The sequence below is a fragment of the Mus musculus genome, chromosome Y, assembly GCF_000001635.26.
Source record: "Mus musculus strain C57BL/6J chromosome Y, GRCm38.p6 C57BL/6J".
NCBI lineage: Eukaryota > Metazoa > Chordata > Mammalia > Rodentia > Muridae > Mus > Mus musculus.
In genome coordinates, this window is record NC_000087.7 from 38,774,545 (window position 1) to 38,801,554 (window position 27,010).

General features: G+C 35.8%; 1 pseudogene across 1 annotated transcript; it reads right to left on the bottom strand.

Annotated features, from left to right (window-relative positions):
- Positions 1–191: 191 nt before the first annotated feature.
- On the bottom strand, positions 192–26,249 carry Gm20901 (predicted gene, 20901; annotated as a pseudogene). The gene is made up of 8 exons (NR_164192.1): positions 26,216–26,249; positions 24,700–24,831; positions 19,328–19,394; positions 18,694–18,728; positions 3,760–3,877; positions 2,904–3,003; positions 776–872; positions 192–416 (listed from the first exon to the last, which is right to left on the bottom strand). The product of NR_164192.1 is annotated as a predicted gene, 20901 (transcript).
- Positions 26,250–27,010: the final 761 nt, after the last annotated feature.

Sequence of the window (27,010 nt, forward strand, 5' to 3'; positions counted from 1 at the left end):
TTGGAAGTTAATATAAAGATGCACTTACACTTAAACAAGAAAATGATTAAAGATATTTAAAAATAAAGAAGTTCTATTTTGACTCTAAAGGTATAACTGCTAGTTAACTTTGTAATCACATCACTGGGATTAACTTCCTTCTCAGAATCATCAGAATAACAAGGATTAAAGAAGCTTTAAAACTCTGTTTCATAGGAAACAAAAAAGTTAGAGATTTTTTTATTTGTTTTATATATATATATATAACCAGCAAGTGAAATTTTTTCATGCTTCATTTTTCTGAAGATGGGAAAGTAGAAGAGTACTTCAGATTATTCTCCATGATGGCTCTTTTAAACATAGACATTTTTTTTTCTCAGTTCACCATCTACACCAAAAAGCATATCTTAGTTCTTGGTCCCCAAGTTCATCAAAACCTAAAACAGAAAAGTACCTCTTATTAAATAAATTCCCAAGGATACAAATATGAAAGATTCTGTGCAGATGATGTATAGGGTAAAGGTTAAGGTCAGGATTAGGATTAGGGTTAGTGTTAGGGTTATGTTTAATAAAGCAGGATAATTATAGTGTTATTAAAGTATGAGGTACATCTGAGGTCAAATTCCCATTTTATCATTTCATATCTTTAATAATTCATACAAAGCCATTAGGATTTTATGGATAATAGCAGTCATTTCAGTCAGAAATAATTCAAAATAATAAGTAGTTAAAACTTTATGATTATTAAAACATATTTAGATTCCTAAGGTCATTTTATGGACCATGTGCAACATACCTCCATGGACTTCTCATGCATCTTTAACTGCTTCCAGGGTCTGGTTCTGACTACATTTGGACAGTTTCAATGCTTGTTGTTCTTTTTGACAACTATTCTACAAATGTAAAAGGAAAACATTAGTATAACAATTCTGTTTATTTTTGTTGTTACTGCCATGCAACATGCATGGTAGTCTAACAATAAAACACTAAATGTATATCTAATACTAAAACATTTATGTGAGCAAAAATAATTCTATATGAAAGTTAAAAGGAATAGTTTTCCAACTGATTTAAAATTTTAACAACTATTTTGACTAAATATATGTATATTTTTACAATAACATGAAATAAAATTATGCTACCAATTGTGGGGTAGGAATTTTTTTTAATGTGAAAGAGTTTTTCATAATGCACAGACTGGCCTTAGCCTCTCAAGTTCTTATGTTTATAGGCATGCACCATGTATACATGAACTCGGTAAAATCCTAGTCTTGGAAGCTTAGATTGGTTTTCTCTAGGTTCCAATCTCAAGCAACATATAGAAGTAGTAACATAAAGTTCTCATTGTATTCTTTAGGGTTGCACACAACCATGATAATTTGCATTTAAAAAAAAATTAAGACAAGCCCTTTACACCTTTTCACCTTGGGCTACTACAATCCTGTTTTGCCCTTTATTCACTGTGATCAATTTTTTACCTCACATTTGCACTCAAATCATCATAATTAAGTAAAATTACCTCTAATTTGCAATGCTTATCTTTAAAAAAAGTGCACCTGCATACATTTGGAGACAAAGGGTTAATATTGGGTGTCATCTTTGATTTCACAGTACTGTTTCAGAGACAGAATCTCACTAAACCTAGAGCTCATCATTTATGCTACACCTGGTGGCTACAAAGATCTGGAGATCTTCTTTTCTCTGAACTAAATCTGAGATTGGTTGTTTTAAAATGCTCACAACCACACCAACTTTTTTTTGTTGTGGTGGTGGTGGTTTGTTTTTAGTTTTGCTAGTTTGTTGTTGTTTATTTTGTTGTTGTTGGTGGTGGTGTGGGCATTCATCCCAATGCAGGGAATATAAGCTGGGGTCTCCATGCCTACACGGGAGAAAGATTACCAACTAAACCATCTTCCAGCCCTGTAAATCAATCTTATTGGGCCCACATGCAGCATATGACACATTTAGGGATCTTTTCTTCTTTAAAACTTTCCTTCACTCATGGTAGTTTTCTTTCTACCAGTGGTTCTCTTCCTTTACTGGCTCCCTCTCACCAGCTGCCATATGCAGAATTACAAATCTTGAAGTACCCTGCTGTTCTGTCTTTAGACTCCTTATTTACAGGGATGATCACTTTCCCTTGAAATGTCATCCAGAGTCCAATGTTTAAAAACTGTCTTCAATTGGAGTATTTATTATTTATCTTTAGTTCCTATCTCTTTCCAGAACTGACTCATAATGGCAGGTTCCTCAATGCCTTCTGAGGCAAGAATGAATTTGCTGTTCCTTTCAAATTGAATACTTTCCAAACTATTAACCAGTAAATAAAATAAAATAGTTAATATGATTATCGTTGTCTCAGATCTTACTTGGAAACCATATGATGACTACAGTGATTGGTAGAGTAATGGAGGCATGATCTAAAATTGTTTGCTGATATGATATTCTTCCACAGGAAAATTCTTCCAGGGCTGTTGAGATTGTTTGTTTCCATCCTCTGTTGTTACTAAATCTTTACTAAATTTAGGACTGTAAGAACTGATTTACCAAATTGAGTTGGTTTTTTAATATAAACAACAGAGTCCAGGTGAAACCAATAAATAAGCTTTCTCTCTTCTTTGAACTCTGATATATTGTGTTTTTTTTTTTTTTTTTTTTTTTTGTAGTCACTGGTAATCATCTCTTGATCTTTCTGCAAATGTCTGCCTCTTGAAAATTTATGATCTGGTATACCATAAAATGCCTAGTCGTTTTCATTGATAGAGTATGCAATCAATAGTTTATATCTCAGTAAGACTAGAACAGAAGCAAGGATAGATAGATAATGGAACTTAATTTAGTTTCATATGCTGAACTCAAGGCTAGTTGTTCCATTCCTACTTAGTAATACTAGGTTAAATATTAAGTTTTTTTATGGTACCAACCACTGATTTTTCTTTTTCTTCATTGAATTTCTGTACATCCATATCAGACTTCTGAAATGTAGTTATATACTGCTCACAAAATTTGTTGTTGATGTTCTTCCTGTAAAGCACAGTAACAAAAGCAGGCACATTTCATACCAATATGAAAAAGAACACTCAAAACAAATTCAATTGAACATTTCATACTATAAAAAGAAAAATAGCAGTATAAAATATCTAATGGGAAATCATTATAGATTTTTCCCCTAACATATTATCAGAGAGGTTTTCATTTACGTTTTAGCTTTTCAAAATTAAAGAAATATAAACACACACAACACACACCTAACACACACACACACACACACACACACATACACACACACATATATATACATGTACAAAATTTAATTATATTTCAATGTGTTTTTTTTTCATTATTTTCTACCAAATATAAGTTCTAATTTATTTTTCATACATTGCCTTAGTAAAGACAGTGCAAAACATGTCAACTAAAATATACAAATTGTCTGCATATGTAATTGTAGTTGTTCCTTTTGAATATTGTTAAACATAATAATCCATAAATTACATTCCTAAGACTATGTGCAAGACTTCTGTATTTCCACAATGAATGTAAATTAAAATTTAAATCTCATTAACATTGACTTAAAGCAGAAAATAAAATTTTCATAGATTTCTATGAATTAGATTTAGTTTGCTTGAAGGCATGATGTTATAGGGTTAACTGTTTAGACAAAATCAAAGCCAAACATTTTTACTAAAGAATCAGACATGATATAATTTTTTTTAAACTTCAGCCACATATAATTTTTAAAATGATACACATTTGACCCTACAAATATAACAACTCTACCTCTCTCGTTCGTTCGTTTTGCAAAATCTTTCTAATTTCTGGTTGCTGCCTTTGAAAGATTCTTTGACATAAGTTTCCATCCATTTTCTCTTTATGTGAAGCGTCTTATAAATGTCATCTATATTAAAAATAAAGGGTCATTTTGAAGAAAAAATAGATGATTCCATGTATTCAAGTAAAAATAGATATAGATAAATTTCATTCAATAATGCTATGGAAACTTAAAATTAAATGATAGATATCACAAACATGCTTCATACTTTAGAATACTTAGGGTTTGGTATGTTCAGATGAAGGATGTTCAACCTGTAAAGTCTACAGAAATGTTCCACAACATAGAAAAAAACAGTCCATGTATTTTGGATAAGAAATATCTAATCTTATCTGAATTTTAATTTCTGTAAGGAAAATAATTTTGAGCTTCAAGAACAGTTTTCAAAAGAACAAATGCACAAAACAAAGGATCAAAAGTATACTTAATTCTTCATAGGGAAACACTTTTAATAAAGGCTAATTCTTTTCCAAATCTAAAAAAAGATGATGCAACTGAAAGAACAAACTTGACTGTGGAACTGTTAGACCCATTGTTTAAAATATTCAATTAAAATAAGAGGGCAGCCGGGCATATTGGTTCCCATGTTAATCCTAGTATTCTGGAGGAAAAGGCAGAGAGATATTTGTGTGTTCCAGGTTAACCTGGTCAACATACTGAGTTCCAGGACAGTCAGAGCTACAAATGAGACCCTGTCAGAATCAAACCTGCATTTGATTCCTAGCACCTACATAATGTGCACAAATATCTCCAACTCCAGTTCCAGGGGATGTGATGCCCTGTTCTAAATTCTGCATGCACCAGGTACATATGTATATGACTCACAGACATACTTATAGGCAAAATACCTATATAAATAAAAATAGATAAAAATGTTAAAATCTATGTTTAAAACAATGATCTCCAAGTTTTTTTTTTAATCAAAATAAAATTATTTCTAAAGTGAATTGGTAATTATATTTCAGAACATATCCTTTAAAAAAACAATTGAAGAAAATTATGGTAGGAACTTTTGATCAGTAACTGCTGCAGTTCATGAAAATTGTAATGCTTCAGAAAATGTTCAGTACCTTTCTAGCATGCACAGTTAGCTTTCAGTAACTAGGATGAAGCTATATTTCGGTATACATGTTTAATATTCTCACCATACATAGTACTAGACAAAATCAGATTATTAAATGATTATTCTGCCTCCTCTAAATAGAGCAAATCCTTCAGTTGAAAAAAAATAATTTGGTAAAATGGGTAACTTGAAAGAAGCAAAATATTATTTTTTAAAAATATAATATTGTTTCATGGGGGTAGAGATATGGCTCAGCAGTTAAGAGTACTTCCTGTTCTTTGCAAAGGACATAGGTTTGGTGTCTAGCACTCATATGGTGGCTCACAACTATCTGACTCCAGTTCCAGGTATCTGAAATAATCAACTGATATCTGAACAACAGGTACACATGTGGTGCACATATATAACTGTAAGCAAAACACTAATACACATAAATAAGTCCAAAAATAGGTATTAGGAGCATTGTTTAGTAAGCCATGTAAGATTTTTTTTTGTGTATGATCCTAGTATTGGAAGCTTAAGCAGGAGATTTCCAGTGTAAAGACTGCATAGGTTAAATAGGAAAATGCAGGCCAGCCTGAACTACATAATGACACCATATCTCAAAGACAAGTTACTGTCTTCTGAGAAAGCTCACTTAGCATTCAGTTACATATAATTTAAAACAGATACTTTAGAATCTGAGTATCATTCTCTCATTGTTTAGTAAGTTGTCTTCCACTTACAGTTAGATAATTCATTTCATAAAAAGAAAAAAAAAACAATGAAGGGATTGGAGAGATGATTCAGCAGTTAAGAGCACTGGTTCCCTTCCAGATTTCTGAGATTGGAGTACCAAAACCCACAAGGTGGCTCACTACCTATAACTTCAGTTTCAGGGGATTCAATGCCTTCATCTGGCTTCCTCAGGTACAAGACACACTAGTTGTGCACATACACACGTGAAAGAAAAAAAAAAACAATAACCATAACATAAAATTTAAAAATAAGTTATAAGGGTTACATTAAAGAATTCAGTTTTGCATTGTGCCATATAAAGAAGGAAGCACAGAAGACTCCTAGAAAAGAAACTGACTTAATATAAAATTAGCACTGGATCAATGAAAATATGTTTCATGTATAGAATTTTGTATACATATCACTTAGCTATGAGTACATGGAACTGTGAAATTGTTTACATCTATTTTTTTTTTCCTTTTAAAATTCCTTCAAAGCTGTTACAAAAACGCCTCAGTAGTCAAGAGGGCCTACTGTGAAAAGAGGAGGTTCACAAAGTACTTTTTTTTTGTTTTTTAAGGTAAGTAATGTTACTTCATGCTTATCAAAGGATAATTCATCAAAGATGAACTCACAATTCGGAATATCTATGCTCCAAATACAAGGGCAACCAAATTCATAAAGAAATTTTACTAGAACTCAAAGTACATATTGTACCCCATATAATAATAGTGAGAAACTTCAACACCCCACTCTGAGCAATGGAGAGGTCCTGGAAAAAAGAAATGAAAAAGAGACACTGTGAAACTAATGAGAAGTTATGAAACAATCGGATTCATCAGATACATATATATGTATCTGTCACACACACACAGACACACACAAAGAAACACGCACACATATATTGAAGCAAATTCACACACAGTTCTCATTAGATGAAGAGAAATTATTTGAAAAAAAAATCAACAAACCTTCATGATAATAGTCTTGGATAGATTAAGAATTTTAAGCACATACCTAAATATAGAAGCAAACCAGAAGCCAACATCAAATTAAATGGAGAGAAACTTGATGCAATCCCACTAAAATAAGACAAGACAGGACTAGACAAGGCTTCTTACTCTTTCCCTACCAATTCACTATAGTACTACAAGTTCTAGACAGAGCAACTAGAAAACAAAAATTGGTCAAAGGAATAAAAATTGGAAAGGAATAAATCAAAATATCACTATTAGCAGATAATAAAATAGTATACTTAAGTGACCACAAAAATTCCATCAGAGAACCCATAAACCTGAAAAACAACTTCAGCAAAGTGGCTAGATATACAATTAACTCAAACAAAACAGTACCTTTCTTCTACTCAAAAGATAAACAGGCTGAAAGGCAATTATGGAAACAACACCTTTCAAAAGTCACAAATTATAGTTCCTTGATGTGACTCAAACCAAGCAGGTGAAAGATTTCTATGACAAGAACTTCAAGTCTCTGAAGAAAGAAACTGAAAAATCTCAGAAGATGGAAAGGTCTCCCATGGTCATAGATTAAGTTAGTAAAAATGGCTGTCTTCCCAAAAGCAATCTACAGATTCCATGCACTCTCCATCAAAATTTAAACTCAATTATTCGTAGAGACAGAAAGAGCAATATGCAAAACCATTCGGAATATCAAAACTCCAGAATATCCCAAAACTATTCTCAACAATAAAAGAACTTCAGGGGGAATCATCCCTGAACTTAAGCTGTATTATGCAGAAATAGTGATTAAAAAAATGTACGGTAATGGTACAGAGACAATGCCTTCATGAAATGGAGAGATTTAAATATATCATCCTGTGTGATCTCAAAGGAAAAAAAAAACATGGTATGCACTCACTGACAAGTGGATATTATCCTAAAAGCTCAGAATACCCAAAATGTAATTCACAGACCACATGAAGCTCAAGAAGAAGGAAGACAAAAGTGTAGGTGTTTCAGTCCTTCTTAGAATGGGGAACATAATATTCCTGATAGGAAATGTGGAGATCAGGGCAGAGACTTAAGGAATGACCATCCAGATTCTGTCCAACCTTTGGATCCATCCCATATACTGAAACCAGGCACAGTCACTATTGTGGATACCAACAAGTGCTTGCTGATAGGAGCCTAATTTGACTGTCTCCTGAGAGGCTCTGCCAGGGCTTGGCAAGAACAGAGGCTGATGCTCACAGCCAACAATCAGACTGATCATGGGGTCCCCAGGGGAGCAGTTAGAGGAAGAACTGAAGAAGCTGAAGGGGTTTGCAACCTTACAGGAAGAACAACAATATGAACCGGGCAGACAGTCCAGAGCACTCAGGGACTAAGCCACCAAACAAAGAGGGGCACCCATGACTCTAGCTGCATATAGAGCAGAGGATGGTATTGTCAGACATCAGTGGGAGGAGAGGTCCTTTGTCATGTGAAAGCTCCATGCCCCAGTGTAGGCAAATGCCAGGGTAGGGAGGTGGAGTATGTGGGTGAGGGAACAGGCTCATAGAAACAAAGCAAGTGTCAAATGGAATAGGGATTTCCTGGGGTTAAACCAGGAAATGGCTGATATTTGAAATGTAAATAAATACACACACACACACACACACACACACACACACACATACACACACACACTCTGATGGCTTTAACTGTGACTTCAAGTGGGTTTACATCTAATCACAGGATGATCTAAATTTTTCCCATTCCTGCTAGTTTTTTGATAAATTAGAGTAAATGTGTCTGCATCTCAATCTCCAAATAAAATCATAGTTGCTCTTATCACAACCAAGCTCCTCAACCTTTTTCATCACAATACAAATCTAGGACAAATCTTAAATATAAAATTCTTCCTGGCTGGACAAATATTTTACTGCTACAGCAAGAAGCTCTGGTTTCAATCTTCAGGAATGAAAAATAAAAACCCCCAAAATTTAGATATAAAAAATAAAGAAGGCATGATTCCTCGGGCCCCATTACATTTCTGAGGCTGAGGACTTCAGGTACAAGGCCAGTCCAGGCTGCAATTGAGGTTTCAGACAATCCTGAGATATAGAGCTAGAGCTTACTTTCCTAAACTAAAACAACAAATAAATAAAGACAGCCTGGTCTGAATTATGTCTGAATTCCCAGCACTTCTGAGGCAGAGAGAAGCCTCTAGTATTTGAGGCAGTTTGGAACCTATATATAGAAATTTCGGCAATGTGGCATTTTCACAACACGTTAAAATGTAGACTGGTTTTCAGTTTCATTTTAATAAATTCCTGGTGGGAAGCAGTTGCACAGAAGAGGTTCTTGTCTGTTTCATCCACTAAGTGAAGTCCAGTTTACTCACACCTCACATCCCCAGGCCCCAAGAATACTTTCAGGGTCTCCATTTCCTTGGCCTTCCTGATTTCTGCTAGGAGCTAGTCTGTTCAAACTCTTGCACTTACAGTGAAGTTCTCAGTTTTTCTCAGCAGAGGCCTAAGAGGGAAAGGTCGATTGTGAACCTGGAAGTAGCAACTTCCTGAGTCCAGTGAGGGTCACCTAATCTCATTACTCCTGAAGAAACACCTCCAAAACTCCACCTTCATCCCCACCCAGACCCCTAGCTGAACCAGGATTAACCAACAGACAAATGACTACCTCCACTGAGACTTCATCCTACCATGATTCTTCAAGAATTTTGCTTCCTCAAGAACTCTTTGTAGCCACCATACTGGGTAACAGGGTTTGAACAGCGGGAAAACAATCTCAGCCAAGCCCATTGCTGATTGGCTGTGTTTGCACATGAGTACTAAGGGTAAGAGAGGCTCTTTCAATCATCTGTGATTAAAGCTTCAAAAAGCGGGTAGTATTTTAACTTCCTCTACTACCCAGAGGCTTTCCATTTTCTAAGTTTGCAATACTAACTTGAAAGTTAAAATAAAATGAACTCCAAAGACGACTCTCCTACTTTGTTTCAGATGAAGGGGCTGTTCTGTGTAACTCTAAATTGTTTTTTTTTTTGTTTTGTTTGTTTTTTTTTTTTGTTTTTTTTTAAACTAAAGTGTTTTTGCATGTTTGTATTTATATAACATGTATGACTAGTTCCCCTAGAAACTAGAATAGGATGCCAAAATCCCTGGATCTAAAATTAAAAATGATTTTGAGAATTATCTGGGTTCTAGGAACTAAACCTTGGTTCTGTACAAAAGCAACAAGTGTTCTTAATTTCTAAGCCATCTTTCCATTCCTATCCTGTGTGTGTTTTAAGGTGTGCTGGATCATTTCTAACGATAGATGTTTAATTTTACTATATAATGGATAGTATAAAAAATGACTCTGTTAATGTTGTCTATTTCCAGAAACAGAAAAACAAACAAACAAACAAACAAAACAGCAACAAAAAAAAACATAATTTTAATGGATTGTGTAAATCATAAAAAGTTTCAGGATAAAAATGGAGTGTATACATTTCAGTATATGGGTGCATAAGGAGGCCAGATATAGACATCTGTTTTATTCTCAATTATATTCCAAATTTCTTTTTCATTTTCTCTTTTTTTTTTTTTTCAAGTCAGGGTTTATCTGAAAAGCTCTGGTTAACCTGGAACTCACCCTGTATACCAGGGTGGCGTCAAAATCAAAAATCTCCCTGCCTCTGCCTCCCAACGTCTGGGATTAAGGCATGTGCCACCACTGACTGACCCAACTTAAAACTTGAGATAGGTTCTCTCTGAATATGCAGCTAACCAATGCCACTACCTCGGCTAGCCAACAAGCTGTCTCCACCTACTCAGCACTGGTTGGCAGCCTGCATTTTAGAAGTGGATTCTAGGCCCCCACTTTTATTTTCAAGGAAAACATTTTACTAAAACAGCCATCTCTCTAGCCTCTCTTCAAGGTTTGTTCTGTTGCTATAGACACTGCAATTTTTTGTTTGTTTGTTTTTTGTTTGTTTGGTTTCTTTTTCTATTTCTCTAATCATGCCTAAGTTTAGGCTCCTAAAATGCTTAGTGGTGGTTTTGCTTGTTTCCTTACAACAGCAAATTGGTTTTCTTGCTCACTTTACAATTTGCAGTTAATTTGGCACACTGGACGAACTGACATTTCATTTACTAGGCTTATTGCTGTGTTTTGTTTCTTTGGTGCTTTTTTTTTTTTTTTTTTTGTTAATTTGCTGGGTTTGTTTTTTTTTTTTTTTTTTTTGCTGGTTTTTTGTTTTTGTTTTTGTTTTCACCACTGAAGATGAAATTTATAACTTTTAATGGTGCTTTACCACTGAGCTACATCTTTAGTTAATCTTTAGTTTTGAATGTTGGATGAGAAGTTATCTGTGTGTATTTTTTAAAGAAAACTATAATTTCTGTGAAGCCTACAATTATCCCCCTATGCTATAGGTTCTATAGAGATCTGTTTCCCTCGTTTGGCCTCTTCAAGAAACAGGGAAATATTTTTAAAACACATACCTCCAGATTTATCCAACATACTGCCTACTTCATGTCTATGAAGTTAGAACAATAAAAAATTAAAGCAAGAAATATAGTAGACTGGTAGGCCATTTTTTTTACCACACACAAAACTTTACACAGAACCTTCTTTAATTTTTTATAATAAATATATAATGTTTGGTTTGGAACAAATGTCATATGCATATAAAATATGTGGTGGACTACCAACTTGAACTTGGATTATTTACTTTTAACAATTCATACGTTTACACCCCACAAGGAGTTTATTCATAACTCTCCCACACTTGCCGAGACCCTTTTTTTTCCCAGATAGTCCCCTACTTATTTTTATGATGTTTCTCCTTTTCTTTGAGTGTGTCAAATATCACATGCAGGTGGTCCTATTGTATGAGTTCCTATGTGTTTGTGATCACAAAGTCTAAAGGATCCCAAGCTGGGCTTGAACTTAACATATAGCAGCATCTGACCTTGAAATGCTGATCTTCCTGAATCTACTTTTCCAGTGAAGGTAACACAAACACTACTTTTGAAGTACTCTATTGAACTGTCAAAAAAAAAAAAAAGAAAAAAAGAAAAAGAATTGAAAATATTACCCCATGTCTTCATCTCCTTTTACTTGAGGCGATATATATCCATCTTTACCAATTGCTGGGTTATTTACTGTATTGACAATAGAAAATGTAAACATTTGAAAGTATGCCATATTAGTAATAGTTAATAAAGTACTATCAATTTGAATTTCTTTGGAAAAACTGCCCGTTTTGAGTTTTTGAAACAGATTTTAAAAACTAAGTAAAATTAAGTACATCCAGGAAATCTAGTACACAAGAAGAAGAAAAAACATAAGGATAACAGGTATAGATGAGAAGTAAGATTTCCAAATTATAGGGTCAGTGAATATCTTCAATAAAACTATAAAAGAAACCTTTCCTAACCTAATGAAAGAGATGTCCATGAACATACAAGAAGCATGCAGAACTCCAAATAGTTTGGACCAGAAAAACAACAACAAAAACAAAAATCCCTGCCATCATATATTAATCAAAGCACCAAATGCACAAAACAAAGAAAGAATATTAAAAGCAGTAAGGTAAAATGGTCAAGTAACATATACAGGAATTCCTATCAGAATTACACCTAACTTCTCCCCAGAGACTATGAAAGCCATAAGATCCACGGTAGATATCATACAGACACTAAGAGAGCAGAAATAAGAGCCAAAGCTATAATATGCAGCAAAACTATTTTACCATAGATTGAGAAAACAAGGTATTCCGTGAAAAAACAATATTTACACAATATCTTTGAACAAATCAAACCCTTCAAGGGATAATAAAGGGAAAACTCCAATATAAGGAGGGAAATCACATGCTAGCAAAAACAAGATATTAATCTTGAAGTAAACCTAAAAGAAGATAGCTACATGAACAAAGTTCCAACAAAAATAACAGGAAGAAACAAAGACTTTGTCTTAGTATCTCTTAATATCGCCATATTCTATTCACCAATTAGAAAGAAATAGACTAGCCGCCTGGATGTGTAAGCAAGACCCAGCATACCAGAAACGAACCTCAGGAACAAAGACAGACATTACCTCACAGTAAAAGGCTGGAAAACAATTTTCTAAGCAAATGTTCCAAAGAAACAAATTTGGAGTAGCCATTCTAATATCAAATAAATTTGACTTTCAACCCAATGTTATCAAAAAAGACAAGGAGTGACACTTCATATTCATCAAAGTTAAAATTTACCCAGATGAATTTTCAATTCTAAACATTTATAGTCCAAATGCAATGGCATCCATATTCATATAAGAAACTTTAGTACAGCTCAAAATGCACATTGCACCACACACAATAATAGCAGAAGACTTCAACAACCCTCCCTCATCAATGGAAAGATCCTGGAAAGAAAAATTAAAAAAAGACACAGTTAAACTAACAGAAGTTATGAAACAAATACATTAGTTGATATCTATAGAACATTTTATTCTAGAACAAAAATTGTCCATTCTGCTCAGCACCTCATGACGCCTTCTCCAAAATTAACAATATAATCAGTCACAAAACATGCCTCAACAGATATAAAAATATCCAAATAATCTCATACATCCTATCTAATCTCCAAGGACTAAGGCTGATCTGAAATAATAATATAAATAATTGAAAACCCATGTACACGTAGAAGGTGAACAAAAATCCAGTCAGTGATAAATCAGGTAGAGAAGAAATAAAAAAAAATAAATATAAGACTTTTTAGAGTTTAAAAAAAATGAAGTTACTACATACTGAAAGTTGTGGAACACAACTAAAGCAGTGTTAAAGGGAATCTCATAGCTTTGAATGCCTCTAAATAGAAACTGGAGAGAAGATACAGTAGTAGGTTGACAGAACACCTAAAACCCCTTGAATAACAGGAAGGAAATTCACCCAAGAGGAGTTGAAGGCAGGAAATAATCACACTCAGGGCTGAAATCAAACAAGTGGAAACAAAGGAACTATAACATAAAATCAAACAAACTAGGAGCTGGACTTTTGAGAAAGTCAAGAAGATAGATAAAACATTAGCCAGACTAATTACAGGGCACAGGGAAAGTATCAACATTAACAAAACCAGTAATGAAAAGGGAGACATAACAACAGATACTTAGTAAATCCAAAAAAATCATCAGATCCTACTATACAAGCCTGTAACTTAGCAAAAGTGGAAAATCTGGATGAATTGGACAATTATCTAGACAGATGTCAGGTACTAAATTTCAATCAGGTTGAGATAAACCCTGTAAACTCTCCCATAACCCCCAAAGAAATAGAAGCAGTCATTAAGAGCTCCCCCCTCCAAAAAAAAAAAAAAAAGCCCCGTATCTGATGGGTTTAGTACAGATTTCTATCAGACTTTCAATGAAACACCAATACCAACAATCTTCAATCTATTATGCAAAAACAAAAGAAAATGAACACTACTTAATTTATTCTATGAAGCCACATTTACTCTTATACCCAAACCATACAAAATCCCAATGAAGACAGGATACTTCAGACCAATTTAACTTATAAATATTGATGCAAAAATACTCAATAACATCCTGTTAAACACAATCCAAGAACACATCAAAATGATCATCCTACATGATCAAGCGGCTTCATCCCAGGGATACAGGAATGGTTCAATATATGGGAATCCATCAATGTAATCCAATATGTAAAGAATCTCAAGGAAAAAAACACAGTATTATCTCATTAGACACTGAGGAATCATTTAAAAAAAAATCAACACACCTTCATGATGAAAGTCTTGGATAGATTCAGAAAGCAAGGCCCATAACTAAACATAGTTGCAAACCAGGATCCAACATCAAAATAAATGGAGAGAAACTTGATGCAATCCCACTAATATATGGCAAGGCTTCCCACTCTCTCCCTACCTATTCACTATAGTACTAGAAGTTCTAGCCAGATTAAATAGACAACAAAAAGAGGTCAAAAAGTTAAAAATTGGAAAAGAACAAATGAAAATATCACTTTTAATAGGTAATAAGATAGTATATTTAGTGACCCCAAAAAAATCCACTAAAGTACCCTTAAGCCTGAGAAACAACTTTAGCAAAGTGATTGGATATACAATTAACTCAAATAGATCAGTAGCTTTCCTCTACTCAAAGGATAAACAGGCTGAAAAGGAAGTTATGGAAGCAACACTCTTCATAATAGTCTCATACCTTGGTGTGACACGAAAAAAGCAAGTCAAAGTTCTGTAGGACAAGAACTTCATGTCTCTGAAGAAAGAAATTGAAATTCTCAGAAGATGGAAAGATCTCCCATGGCCATAGATTGGTGTCCCAAATAATTTAATAAGAATGTCTATCTTGCCAAAAGTAAGCTCTGATTCCATGCCCTCTCCATCAATATTCAAACTTAATTTTTTATAAAGATAGAAAGAGCAATATGCAAAATCATTTGGAATAACGAAAATCCAGGATATTGTAAAACTATTCACAACAATAAAAGAACTTCAGGGGGAATCATCCCTGACCTCAAGCTGTATTATAGAGAAATAGTGATAAAAATGTATAGTGACCATAAAGAAAAAATGACTTCAGGAAGTTCACACGCAAACAGATAGGTCTAAAGTATATCATCCTGTATGAGGTAACACAATCCCAAAGGAAAAAATATGGTATGCACTCACTGATAAGTGGATATTATCCTAAAAGTTCAGAATACCCAAAATGTAATTCACAGACCACATAAACCTTAAGAAGGAAGAAAAAAGTGTGCATGTTTCCGTCCTTCTCAGAATGGGGAACAAAATACTACTGGGAGGAAATATGGAGACAAAGTGCAGGGCAGAGACTGAAGGAAAGACCATTCAGAATCTGCCCCACCTGTGGATCCATCCCGTATATAAACACCAGACCCTGTCACTATTGTGGATACCAACAAATGATTGCTGAAAGGAGCCTAATATGGCTGTGTCCTTAGGGGCTCTGCCAGAGGTTGGCAAAAACAGAGGCTCATGCTCACAGAGAACAATCAGACTGATTATGGGGTCCACAGTGGAGGAGTTAGAGGAAGGACTGAAGGAGCTGAAGGGGTTTGTAACCTTACAGGAAGAACAATAATATGAACCAAGCAGACCGCCCCCCACCCCAGAGCACTCAGGGACGAAGCCAGCAAACAAAGAGGGGGACCCATGGCTCCAGCTAAATACATAGCAGAGGATGTCCTTGTCAAACATCAATGAGAGGAGAGGTCCTTGGTCATGTGAAGTTTGGTGTCCCAGTGTAGGCAAATACTAGAGCAGGGACATGGGTGTTGGTGGGTGGGGGAACATGCTCATAGAAGCAGAGGGAGGGTGGAATGGTAAAGGGAATTTCTGGGGTGAAACCAGGAAATGACTAATATTTGAAATGTAAATAAACACACACACACACACACACACACACACACACACCTAATATGATGGCTTTAACTGTGACTTCAAGTGGGTTTATATGCAATCACACGATGATCTAAATTTTGGTCCCATTGTTGCTAGGGTTTTGATAAATTAGAGTAAATGTGTTTGCATCTCAATCTCCAAATGAAATCATGGTTGCTTTTATCATAACCAAGCTCCTCAATTTTTTTCATCATAATACAAATCTAAAGCAGATCTAAAATATAAAGTTTTTCTGGCTGGACAAATATGTTACTGCTACAGCAAGAAGCTCTGGTTTCAATCTTCAACAAGGAAAAATGGAATAAAAAACAAACAAACAAACAAACAAACAAATTTTAAATATAAAAAATAAAGAACACATATTTCCTCAGGCCCAGGTACATTTGTAAGGCTGGGGACTTCAGTTTCAAGGCCAGTCAAAGTTGCAGGTGAGGTTTCAGACAATCCTGAGATATAGAGTTAGAGCTTACTGTCCTAAAACAAAACAACAAATAAATAACAACAACCTGGCCTGAATTATGTCTGAAGTCCCAGCACTTCTGAGGCTGAGAGGAGCCTCTGTATTTTGAGGCAATTGGAGCCTATACATAGAAATTTCGGGAATCTGCCATTTTAACAACAGGTAGAGGTAAATGAAGACTGGTTTTCAGTTCGTTTTTAATGAATTCCTGGCAGGCAGCAGCAGCTAAAAGAAGGTTTTAGTCTGTTGGCTCCACTAACTGACTTCCAATTTACTCACTCCTCACCTCCCCAAGCCCCAAGAAGACTTCCAGGGTCTCCAATTCCCTGGCCTTCCTGCTTTCTGTTAGAAAATAATTCTGTTCAAACCCCTGCCCTTAGCGAAGTTCTCTGTTTTTCTCAGCAGAGACCTAAGTGGGAAAAGTTGATTGTGAGCCTGGAAGAAGTACCTTCCTGAGTCCAGTGAGGGTCACCTCCTCTCCTTACTCCTAAAGTAACACCTCCACCCCTCCACCTTCTTCCCCACACAGGCCCCCAGCTCAAACAGGATTAATCATCTTTCAACAGACAATTGACTACCTCTACTGAGACTTCTCCCTACCATGCTTCCTCAAGAACCTTGCTTCCACAAGAACTCGGCTTGATGACTACCACAAAGCATACTGGGTAACAGGGTTTGGATAGCGGAAAACAATCTCAGCCAAGGCCCTTGCTGATTGGCAGTGTTTGCACATGTGTACTAAGGGTGAGAAAGGCTCAATCAGTCGTCTGTCATTGAAGAGCAAAAAGGAGGTAGTATTTTAGCTGCCACTACTACCCAGAGGCTTTCCATTTTCCAAGTTTACAATACTAACTTGAAAGCTAAAATAAAACGGACCCCAAACAAGACTCTCCTACTTTGTTTCAGATGAAGGTGCTGTTGTTTGTAATTTTCAATTGTTTTATTTATTTAAGTAATTTGTTTTTGCATGTTTGTATTTATAAACATGCATGTGTGGTGCACATAGAAACTAGAAGAGAATTCCAAAACCCATGGATATAGAATTAAAAATGGGTTTGAGCCATTGTGTGGGTCCTAGGAACTAAAACTAGGTTCTGTCCAAAAACAAGTGCTCTTAATTTCTAAGCCATCTTTCCATCCCTGTCCTTTGTGTCTTTTAAGGTGTGCTGATCATTTTTCTTGAAACATGTTTATTTGTACTATACAGTGGAGATTACAAAATTATAACACTTTCTTAATATTGACAATTTCCTCATAGAGAAAAAACAAAAAGACAAAAACCATCATTTTAATGGATTGTGTAAATCAGATAAAGAGTATTGTAAAAATCTGATGCATATACATTTCAGTATAAGTATGCATAAGAAGGCGACAAATAGACATTTGCTTCATTCTCAATCACATTCCAACTTCCTTTTTTTTTTTTTTTTTTTTTTTCAAGGCAGGGTTGTAGTCCTGGACCTCACCCTGGTTACCAACTGCTGGGATTAAGGCATGAACCACCTCTGACTGCCCAAACTTAAAACTTGAGACAGGTTCTCTCTGATTGTGCAGCTCACCAATGCCACTAGCCTGGCTAGCAGCAAGCTGTCTCCACCTACTTTTCACTGGGTTGCAGCCTGCATTTTTAAAGCCGATTTAAGACCCCCTCCTTAATTTATATACTTTCAAGGAAAGCACATTACCAAAACAGCCATCTCTCTAGCCCCTCTGAGAGGTTTGTTCTCTTGTGGTAGCCACTGTATATTTTTTTTTCTTCTCTAATCATGCCTAAGTTTAGGCTCCTAAAATGCTTATTGCTGGTTTTGCTTGTTTCCTTACAAGAGCAAACTCGCTTTCTTGCTCATTTTACAATTTGCAGTTAATTTGGCAAACTGGACAACCTAACATTTCATTTGCAAGACTTATAACTGTGTTTTGCTTGTTTGGTAGGATTTTTGTTAATTTGGTGCATTTGTTGGTTTGTTTGGGGTTTTTATTGTTATTGTTTTGTTTTGTTTCTTTGTTTGTTTTTGTTTGTTTATTTTTGCCACTGAAGATGAAACTCATCACTTTTAAATGGTGATTTACCACTGAGCTACATCTTCAGCTAATCTTGCATTCTGAATGTTTGCTGAGAAGTTATCTCATATGTGTTTTAAAGGAAACTACAATTACTGTGAACCCTAAAATTGTCCCCTTTTGCTATACAGTCTAGAAATCTGATGCCCTCTTCTGACCTCTTTAAAAAACAGGCAAATACCTCCAAAAACACATACCTTCAGATTTATCCAACATACTGTCTACTTCATCTCTGTGAAGAAAGGAAAATAAAAAATTAATGCAAGAAATATAGTGGACTGGTAGGACATTTTTCTTACCCACACAAAACTTTAAAAAGAACTTTCTTTTAATTATTTATAATAAATATATAATGTTTGGTTAAGAACAAATGTCATATATATATATATATATATATATACATATACATATATATATATATATATATATATATATATATATATATATATTACATGGTGGAGTATCAAAGTGATCTTGTATCCTTTACTTTTACCAATTCATACATTTACACCCACAGTAGTTTATTCATTAGTCTCCCACTCTTGCTGAGACCCTTCTTCTTGCCAGATGGTCCCCCTCTTATTTTCATGATTTTTCTCCTTTTCTTTGTGTGTATATCTTGGAAGATCTCAGGCAGGTGGTCATATTGTACTAGTTGCTATGTGTTTGTTATCACAAGGTCTGAAGGCCCTCAAGCTGGGCTTGAACTCAACATATAGCAGTGTCTGATTTGTATTGCTATCTTCCTGAATCTACTTCTCCAGTGAAGGGAATACAAACACTACTTATGAAGTAATCTATTGAGCTGGCAAAAAATATTGAAAATGTTACCCCATATCTTCATCTGCTTCTGCTTGAGGCGATATATTCTCATTTTTATCAAACGCTGGGCTCTTTACTGTATTAACAATAGAAAACAGAAACATTTGAAAGGATTCTATATAAGTAATAGTTAATAAAGTACTATCGATTTGAATTTCTCTGGAAAAACTCTCCATGTAAATTTTTGGAAGAGATTTTAGAAAGGAAATATTTACACCGAGAAAATCCAGGACACAAGGAGATGACAAAACTTAAGGATAATAGGTATCAATGACAAGTAAGTTTTTCAAATTTAGGGACAGTGAATATATTCAACAAAATTATAGAAGAAAACTTCCCTAACCTAAAGAAAGAGTTGCCTATGAATATACAAGTAGCCTACAAAACTCCAAATAGTTTGGACCACAAGAGAAATTTCTTCCATCATATAGAAATCAAAACTCCAAATGCATAATAAAAAAAAAAGAAAAGAAAAAGAAGAATATTAAAAGCACTAAGGGAAAATGGTCAAGTGACTTATAAAGGAAATCCTATCAAAACTATACCTAACTTATCCCCAGAGATTATGAAAGCCATAATATCCAGGGCAGATGTCATACAGACCCTAAGGGAAAAGAAATGCCAGACAAGGCTACTAGACGCATCAAAAAATTTTACAATAGATTGAGAAAACAAAACGATATCTACACAATATGCTCGAACAAATCCAGCCCATCAAGTGGGTAATAATGGGAAAACTCCAATATAAGGAGGGAAATTACACTCTAGAAAAACCAAGAAATTGATCTTGAAGCAAACCTAAAAGAAGAAAGCTACATGAATCACATTCCAACTCTAACAACAAAAATAACAGGAAGCAACAACTACTTTTCCTTAATATCTCATAATATCAGCGGACACAATTCACCAATAAAAAGACATAGAATAACGGACAGGATGTGTAAGCAAGACCAAGCATACTAGAAACAAATCTCAGGGACAAATACAGATATTACCTTAGAGTAAAAGGCTGGAAAACAATTATCCAAGGAAATGTTCCAAAGAAACAAGTTGGAGTTGCCATTCTAATATCAAATAAATTCGACTTTCAACCCAAAGTTATCAAAAAAAAAGAGGAGGGACACTTCATATTCATCAATGTTAAAATTTGCCAAGATGAATTCCCAATTCTGAACATTTATACGCCAAATGCAATGTCATCCACACTCATAAAAGAAACTTTAGTAAAGCTCAAAAACACACATGAATAGAGCATTAAAAGAAACCTTGACTAAATTGGTTTTAGAGACCTGCAGAAAAGATTATGCAGCTCTTTTTCCCTTCACCTTGTTCTGAGTATGGAACACCACAGGGAAATTTAAACTTACACCATTCGAACTCCTCAACTGGGGACCCCCCCCCTTTAACAGAAGCAGGGGGAATGTTTGACCCTCATGTTTCTTTTTCAGAACTCCCACTAGCTCACTTGAAGGACCTACAACTGGTCAGAAAAGATGCCTTGGAAATGTTGAAACACAATAAAAAACTAAAACAAAAACACAAAAACAAAAAACATACGAACCAGAAACCATCTTGGTGCCACATAAATTTCAAACAGGAGTACCTGTCCTGGTCTGGTGCCACCATTCTGGCAAACTTGAACTCAGATCAAAAGGACTCTCCCTGATGATTCCCACAAGCCCTGCTGCCACACCTCCAGCATGTGCCCAGTTCTGGCATCCAGCCTGCCATGGCCCACTGGCCTGGCACTGCTCACGCACAGTGGGCACTGCACAGGAACCTCCCTCCCTCCCTCCTCCCACTGGCAAGAGGCTCTTTTGTCTCATTCAAGGGGCTTCTGAGGTTCTCAATCTTACATATCCTAAAGCTGTGACCTCATGTTGGCTTTGTTTGGCAGCTGGGCCAGAGGTTTAATTTTCTAACTTATAAGATCAGAACTATGTACTAGAAGGAGTGTTAAATGTGAGACTACAACTTAGAGCGTTTCTCCCTGGAAGGTAAAGCACCTGGATATTCTCCAAGATTGTTTTCCCTGATTTATAAAAATACAGCCAGAAAGAGACTCTATGTTATCTACAGCCACCAAAAAGCCTTTTGGTTTCTGAGCCTTACAGCTAGAGATTCGAAAATTGGAGTTTTGCCAAGGACATCCGGGCAGAGAAGAACACTCCTCCCAACTCTTCCCAACTCCTCCAAACTCTCCTCCCAACTCATCCCAATTCCTCAGCTAGCTAATAAAAACCTTCTTCTGTAACATCTCAGAGTCATACGCCCCTGCCCTGCACAGTGGAAGGAGTTTGTCCTTAGCTAGCTGATAATAAAACCTCTTGCAGTTTGCATCAGGTGTGGATTTCTCTCAAGTCATTGGGGTGCTGGCCAGCTCATCCCGGGACTTTACTGGACTTGAGAGGAGGTCCATCTTCGGGGTCTTACACATGGAGACCTAATACCAAAACTCTTCAAACTATTATGCAAAATCAAAAGAGAAGGAACACTATTGAATTTGTTCTATGAAGCCAGATTACAATTATATTCAAACCATACAAAAACTCAATGAAGAAAGGAAACTTCAGACCATTTTCCCTTATGAATTTCGAAGCAAAAATACTCAATAAAATCACTGCAAATCAAATAAAAGAATACATCAAAACGATCATCCATCATGGTCAAGTAGGCTTCATCCCTGTAATGCAGGGATGGTTTAATATATGGAAATCTGTCAACTTAATCCACTATAGAAACAAACTCAAAGACGAAAACAACATGATCACCTCATTAGATGCTGAGAAAACATTTGACAAAACACAACACCCATTCATAATAAAAGTCCAGGAAAGGTCAGGAATTCAAGGCCCATATCTAAACATAAAAAAAAAAAACAATAGACAGCAAACGAGTAGGAAACATTAAACTAAATGAAACAATCCCATTAAAATCAGGGACTAGACAAGGCTGCCCACTTTCTTCATACCTATTGAATATAGTAGTTGAAGTCCTAACCAGAGCAATTAGACAACAAAAGGAAAACAAATGAATACAAATTGGAAAGGAAAAAGTCAAAATATCACTATTTCCAGAATATATGATAGCATGTATCAGTGACCCAAAAATGTACCAGAGAAATCGTAACCATATATATGACTTCAGTGCAGTAGGTGAATATAAAATTAACTCAAACATATCAGTGACCTTTCTCTACTCAAAGGAAAAAGAGGATGAGAAAGAAATTAGGGAAAAATCACCCTTCACAATACTCACAAATAATATAAAATAGCTTGGTGTGACTCTAACTTAGAAAGTGAAAGATATATATGATAAAAACTTCATGTCTCTGAAGAAAGAAATGAAACAAGATCTCAGAACATGGAATGAACTCCCATGCTCATGGATTGGAAGGATTAATATAGTAAAAATGGCTGTTCTGCCAAAAGTAGTTTATAGATTCAATACAATCCCCATCAAAATTCCAACTCAATTCTTTACTGAGTTAGAAAGGGCAATTTACAAATTCTCCTGGAATTTGATAAAAACAAACAAACAAACAAACAAACAAAAAACAAACCAACAACAACAACAACAAAAAACCTGGTATAGGAACAACTATTCCCAACAATAAAAGAACCTCTTGTGGAATCACCATGCCTGAACTCAAGCTGCACTACAAAGCAATTGTGATAAACACTACATGGTACAGGTATAGTGGTAGACAGGTAGATAAATGAAATAGAACTGAAGTCAGAGAAATAAACCTATAGTCACTTGATCTTTGACAAAGGAGCTAAAACCATCTAGTGGAAAGGAGACAGCATTTTCAACAAATGGTGTTGGTTCAATTGGCAGTTAGCATGTAGTAGAATGTAAATTGATCTATTCTCATCCCCTGTGCAATGCTCAAGTCTAAGTCGATCAAGGGACTGCACATAAAACCAGAGACACTGAAACTTATAGAGGAGAAAGTGGGGAATAGCCTGGAATACATGGGCAAAGGGGGAATATTCTTAAAAAAAATACCACCAATGTCTTGTGCTATAAGATTAAAAATGGACAAATGGGACCTCATAAAATTGATAAGGTTATACCTAGAAGTTCAAACTTGTAATAAGGAAACATGCTTCACTTTGTCCATAGCAGCCTTATGTATAATAACAAGAAGCTGAAATGAACACAGATGACTCTCTTTAGAGGAATGTATATAGAAAATATGGTACATTTACTTAATGAATTACTACACAGCTATTAAAAACAATGAATTCATGAAATTTTTATACAAATGGATGGATCTGGATGATATCTTCCTAAGAGAGTTCACCCAATCACAAAAAACACACATGATATTCACACATTGATGAGTGGATATTATCCCTGAAGCTCAGAATAACCAAGGTAAAATGTGCAAAACCCATGAAACTGAAGAAAGAAGACCAAAGTGTGGATATGCCATTCCTTCTTAGAATGGGGAACCAAATAATCATGGAGGGAGTTACAGAGACAAAGATTGGAGCTGAGAATAAAAGAATACAGAGACTGCCTCACTTGGGGATCCATCCCATATACAACCACCAAATCCAGACACTACTGAAGATGCCAACAAGGGCTTGGGTGCAGGAGAATGATATAGTTGTCTCCTGAGAGGATCTGCTAATGCCTGACAAATAAAAAAGTGGATGTTCACAGACATCCTTTGGACTTAGCACAGGGTCCCCAATTATGGAGCTGGAGAAAATACCTAAGGAGCTTAAGAAGTTTGCAGGCCCCTAGAAGAAAAAACAACATGAACTAACAAGCACCCCACAATTCCATGGGATTAAACCACCAATCAATGAAAACAAATAATGGGACATATGACTCCAGCTTCATATGTAGCAGAGGATGGACTAGTCAGGCATCAATGGGAGGAGAGACACTTGTTCCTGTAAAGATCCTATGCCCCAGTATGGGGAAATACCTGGGTTAGGAATTGGTAGATGGTGTGTTGGGGAGATGGGGGAGAGGGGAGAGGACAGGAGATTTTTTGGAGTGGAAACTAGAAACGGGGATAATATTTGAAATGTAAATAAGGAAAATATATAATAGAAAAAGAAAGGAAATAATTTATTTGCAGGTTTTATGAAATAAATTCATGTTTGGCAAACATATTATACAAACAATGTTCACGTCTTTTCTTGAGGTGAAATCAAGAAAGTTCTTCTCTCTCAACATATGCTGATATAGTTCCAAGAGTAGGTTTATGTGCTGCAAAACCTTGTATATAGGAATAGAGAGATATAGGTAAAATTAGAAATGAAGTATATGTAAGCTCTTAACAAAGACTTCTTCCATTTCAGGTGACTAGGTAAAGTCTAATGAACTGCAGGACACAATTAATACTGGAAATGCTATACCTTCCGAAAGAGCCTCCTCTGAAACTTTTATGTCATCATCCTCATCATCAAAGTCCAAAAGTAATAAGTAACCTTCCTTTGGTATCACCTTCAATTTCTTAAGAGCCATTCTTCTCATAAGAACTCAGTAGTCTTCTTAGTTAATAAAAAAGAAAAAAAACAATAAAAAAAACAATAAAAATAAAAAGGAAAAAAAAAGAACTTAGTTACCTGATTAAAAATTATCATTTAAATAATTAAAAATAACAAAACATCAAATAATTATTTTAGCTCAATGAAAGATCATTTCTTTTTTACTTAACATGTATATTTTTAATCAATTGCCTTTATCAGAGAGTTCTGTGTACATATTCAATATGGTGATGCATATATATATATACACTTACCCGTACCATTTCCTCCGTGTATCCCATTTATCATGTCCCTCTCCCTCACAACTTGTTTTAAAAACTTCTTTAACTCACTTCTTTAAAAACCTCCTTTAGAACCTAAGTTATCAATCTGCCATTTCTCAGTTTAAAAAGAGACAAAAACTGGCCAACCTTCAACATATGAGTCCTCCCCTCCTCCCAAAAAAATGATGAGCAACATCCTTTAACCTTTGAGGCATCTGAATTTTGGTCCTATCTCCCACAGAATATTTTTAAACAAAACATCAGCAATTCTGTTTACCAGTTTATCTCAGTGTAACGTAAACTCACAGTTCTATCCAGAAAGATAAAGAACATGGTAACTGTATATTCATATCAAAAAGATCCACCACTAAGTCTACAAAAAAACATGAACTACCACCACCACCCACACAGAAAGACCTTATATTGGAGAAATTAGGGATTTGGGGAAGCCGAGGATTTCAAACATCTGAAGATTCTAAGTTCAAGGCCAGGCCAAGCCGGGCCAGCTGAAACTACAAAGATAGATCCCATCCTACAGAAACTAAACTGAGAGAAAAAGCTGAACTTGGTGGTGCAAGTCTTTAATCCCAATACATGGGAGACTGAGACAGAACGATCTGTGGTCAGAATCCATCCCCAATGACTTATGAATCTCTTACAATATCTCCTCTTCTTCTTTTCATTCATCTTCCTATGCCATTCTACTGTCTGCAATGTTCATACAGTCTATACCAAAGGAACACACCATAGAGAAGACAATGAGGAGGGAGGAATCCTCAGTGTGTTTCTAAGGGATCCTGAACATCACACAGGACAATCGCCAAGGCATCTCACCAATGGCTCCCTGTTCCCTGACCCACAGTCCTGTGGCTGGTTCTCTGATCCTATCCCCAGGCCCCAAGCTTTTCTCTTCCAAGGGTTCCCAATTCTCTATGGCCCTGACCTGTTCGATCCTCTTCCATGAATACGGTCCTCCACCTTCTATTCACCCTCAGATTCCACAGAAAATGGCGATCAGGAGGCTTTTCCTCACATAGTGGCCTCCTGGGCCTGAGATTCCCCACCCTGTCACACCTCGATTAACTGTCCAACAACCCTGATCAGGGCAGACTATCACTTACAGCTCATCTAAGAGGAGAACACCTTCCCAACCGCACCCTTCTGTGTGTGCTTAGCTCCTCAATGGCAAAAAAAAAAAAAAAAAAAAAAAAAAAAAAAAACCCGTTGTCAGGGGCCACACCCGGACAGAAGCCTCAGAGGATCCTTTGTGATGCCAGCTGGAGCAAATAGGTCTCACCAAAGAACTGTTCTGATTGGCTGAATACACCCTGCGCATGCGTTCACGGAATACCAAGTACTTTGAAGGGAGATTTTAGAAGGTGGGAGTAATCTACTGACTTTAAGACAAATGATTTCCAGTTTGTTGGTTGACAAGTGCTTACAAACTTGAAAATCCAGAACAAATATGTAACATATGAAATACAGCAAATGGCTCTACTTAATTTCAGCTGTAGAGGCTCTTGTAAGCATTTTTGGTTTTTTATTTATTTATGTGCATAAACATTTAATAATGTGGACTTCTGCATGTACACATGCACACCAGAAGAGTCTATGCTGCCCTAAGAGTTCAGAAGGGAACATGCAGATTTCCTACAACCTCTGGTACTCTCCTCTCTCTACTTTCCTAGTCCTCAGCTTGATAGAAGAGTGTGCTAGGCAGTGCAGGCCCTCTCTCTCTCACCTATGTGCTTGGCCGCTCAGGCCCTCTCTCTCACTTAGGCGTTAGGCTGGGCAGGTCCTCTCTCTCTCTCTCTCTCTCTCTCTCTCTCTCTCTCTCTCTCTCTCTCTCTCTCTCTCTCTCTCTCTCTTAGGTGCTAGGCTTCACATGTTCTCTCTCTCTCTCTTATGTGCTACAC